Genomic DNA, 3,893 nt, shown 5'->3' with positions numbered 1-3,893 from the left:
GGGGTGACATGGGAGTCCAACGGCAACATGCAACTACTGCTATGAAAGCACCCGAACGTGGTGGACTACAAAGGATGGACATGTCTGTCACCACCTGCCGCCTAGCACAACGGTACCGTGGGGTGGAACATAACCCAAGGTAACTGTCTAGCTTAGGCACCACGCCTACGCTATCAAGTTACTGACTTCCACCTCGCGCTAAGGCTAGAAGAAACCCCAAATTGGTAGAACTTTCTACCCACGCAGACAAGGGACCCCGTGAATGAAAAGGAAGCTAGAGAACAACCCAGCTTCTACAACTATTCCGGTACTAATCTAGACATTAGAAAGTACTCCGAAATGTAACAGGGCATGGAAGAAATGCAATCAAGACAACTATATTATATAGAGAAAGTCTTACAAGAGAGTAAAGATACAATGGAACTCATACCAAAACTCTTGAAGATGACTCCGGAACCAAAGAGAGCTCCTAACTCTAACTCACGAACTAATCTTTGAATTATGCGGGGAAGCGCCGCCCAAAGGGGCGCCTCCCCAAGTGGGAGAGAAGTGGTAAAGGAAGGTACAAGTGAGAATGAGAGAGAGAGAGGGGTCCTATTTATAGCTAGCTAGAGGTCGGTAAAGGCTGAGTGTCAATTCTACACTGTTGTGGAGGTTGTGCTTAACTTCCACACCAAAGTTGAGGCCGACAGGCTGCAAAGTGGGGCCGGCCGGTCTCTCCCCTTGGTATTTGCTTGCATATCCAGTGCATAGGGGTACATTAGGGGGTCCCTAATGGTCTTATGGCAAGGTAAGATATGTTTGGCAAAGGCGTCGGGACGGCTGGCCTAGGTGAGGCCGGCCGGCCTACAGCCTCTGCACGACACGAGTCCGAAACTTGTAATTTGCATAACTTTTATGTTAGGACTCCGAATTGGGTGAAAGAAATGTCTGATTTGATCATCTCGATGAGCTCTTCAACATGGCAATGTCAAATTTGGCATTTGACAGTGTTCATAGTGGTGTCATCTTATATCCATGTTTCATCATCCTTGCGTACGCTCCAATTAGTGTTGTTTCTTGCATATTCTGAGCATAATCCTGCAAAACATCTCAAACCACCAAAACTTGTAAAATTTGTTAGTTTAAAGCAAATAATGCATAGAAATACATTTATACCACTTTATTTACCGAGATGTTGGTGGTCAATGTTGTAATTAACGACCACCAACACACCCCCAAGCTTAAATCTTTGCTTGTCCCCGATGAAAGCTTAGACTCAGGCTCGGCGAATCAGCAGTTGCATCAATGCTAATCATCATGCAAGTATCAAGTGTACAATCCTATACTCTCTCTCTCTAATGAATTGAAGAGGTTGGCAAAGTGTAATCTTTCCTTTAACTCATACCTGCGGGGCTTTTGGCTTTCTCACCTTGTCATTGATGGTTGAGAGATGGAATAGTCTCGATAGAGTGTCACCCAACAGAATCAGGTTTCAAGATAATTCTTGGAGGTTTTAGAAATTTTCAAGTAAAATACCATGTTCCTCTAATGGTACTCTCAACTCGCTCAAGTGTTGATTTTCTTTCTCTCCAGGGCCTTGAGCCACTCTTTGTCCCTACACTCTAAAGGCTTATGTGGAGCTTGTTGGTGCCTACCAGCGTCACCACCGGGAAAGCAGCGATGACACCCGCAGACGCCAATCGGGATGGCAGGTATTTCATGAACCACGAATAAATCTGCAAGCGCACAGAATACTGTTGTAGCATATTACCCGGGAGTATACCGGGGTGTCATTTATATTTCCGCAGAGAAGGCGGTGAGTGAAGAGATATAGACTAGTTGATGAACTTTATCTAGATTGGATATTCTCTTGCATAAACAGGGGTAAGATAGATAATATGGCAGGAAGTAGTGTGACACACACACAAACTACCCTCTAGATAAATAAATAAAAGAAATGAAAATATGCTTTAGGCCGGGAGCAAGGTAGAAGTTAGAGCTCGAGTCAACTATGCTAGGCTAGCTATATCTATGCTATCATATGGTTAGATCGTCAGAGATTAAACTACACAACAGGGAGACCGCTATCGAAGCAACGGGAGGAGCCCGTACACCCCGGTGGCTTTATGCACCTCCTTCCCCCCATACCGAACGTGGAGGATTACTAGGGCTCGAACAGGGCAGTCACCACCTGCCGACTACCTCTACAAATCGTGGGTATAGTTGACATCCAGCAACTCTTAGCTAATCTAGACACCATGTCTACACTAGTAAGCGATACTCTAGTGTCCCGCGTGGAGCCCCCACCCTCCGGACAGACAGACATCACACTAGAGCAAACATACGAATACTAGAGCTGTTGATAGAGTTCTAAGGCCGATATGTTAACCATCGCAAGCACAGGGCGATCATGCAGTGCAAGCATTGAACAATAACGCAACCAGATCAAGAAGCATATATCCGATAACTCAGAACATACTTCAAGCAGATATTGGTAACCATATTCTGATTCTATTACAAACAACCAAATATTACAAGAGAGAGCTAGAGATGAACCCATACCAGAACTCTCGAGCAACTCCAGCGACTCGATGACTCCTAGATTTCTCCTAAACTCCACTAAGCCTAAAGACTATGCAAGATGAGCAAAAGAGGAGAGGTAAGTGTGGTGTGTGTGTATGTGTGTGTGTGTTCATTCTCTACCCCCTCCCCTTGTATCTATAGCAGGGAGCCACAGGTGAGAAGCTGCCAATCCTTAGCAAACCGATGTTGTGAGCCTATGAGACGTCGCCATGTGGCTGGATTAAGGTGGTGGGGGCCACGGGCCGGTCGCCGGCCGGCCTGCCAGTGGCGCCAACCACCCCCAATATTGTCAACTGGGCTTGTCTGGGTCTTCTCTGGTCCGAACACTGGGGTACGGCTTGTCTTAAGTGGATTTGGGTTGGTTCTTGGGCTACACTTGGTCCGATTGAGCCTGAATCATCGCTCTGATATTTTCTATGATTTTATGTCGGGCCAAAGTGTGCTTGCAATCTGCATACTAGCTCAAAAACAGAACTTGCATTTTCTAGAAGGTGAAGTGTGGTTTAGGAACTTTATTGGATAAAGATGCGTGTAAGAAATGCAAACTCTCATGATTTTCTGATCAAGTTGATGCCTAGAAATGATCGTTAGTGAGCGTCAATAGAGCTTCAGGTGGGGATAAGGAAAGCGCTCTTATGCTGTGTATGTTGTTAAGTCAAAAATTGGTCCCAGCGAAGATTATGACACATTGAATTCCGATCATTGGAAGAGGAGTGTTCAAGGGTGAGGGAGAAAATGGACACACACCAAGGAAAACACAAGAGCAAGATATGTGGTACAAATAAGTCCAACATATCATGTCTCGAGTTTTGGAATGAGATATGGTCTTAAGTGTAACTCCTTACTTTTGGATGGATGTTCCCCTTGCGACAATAGAGACATGGAGCTCTTGAGGTTTTTTTTTTGCTCGGCAGCTCTTGGGCTTCCTCCTTTTTTTTCATTTTTTTGGATCTCTATGCCTCCTTTTGCATTGCAAAATTTGTGGAGTATTTATTTGGAAAGACCATATCAATGATAGGTTCAAGGAACATAAAGAAAAGAAGTATGTTTTGGGTCTAGTGGATGAATGTCTAGCCAAGTGGATGCTAGATTCCGAACTGGAATTTAGCATTACTAGATGAGGAAAGGCTAGCAGTCAAAGGTAGATGAAAGGAAAGAGATCGGATTTGAAATGTCACTACCTCATAGGGACTCAAAGTTTGACAAAACTCAACATAGAAAAAGGTAGCATTTGTAGGGGCTTTGATCATGTAAGGCATTTGGCTCTGGTACGAATTTCAAACCATCGAGGAACTTGTATAGGATTTAAATTTTCAAAAAGAAGAACT

The sequence above is a fragment of the Panicum virgatum genome, chromosome 2K (genome assembly GCF_016808335.1).
Source record: "Panicum virgatum strain AP13 chromosome 2K, P.virgatum_v5, whole genome shotgun sequence".
NCBI classification, from domain to species: Eukaryota; Viridiplantae; Streptophyta; class Magnoliopsida; order Poales; family Poaceae; genus Panicum; species Panicum virgatum.
This window is presented reverse-complemented; position numbering follows the sequence as displayed.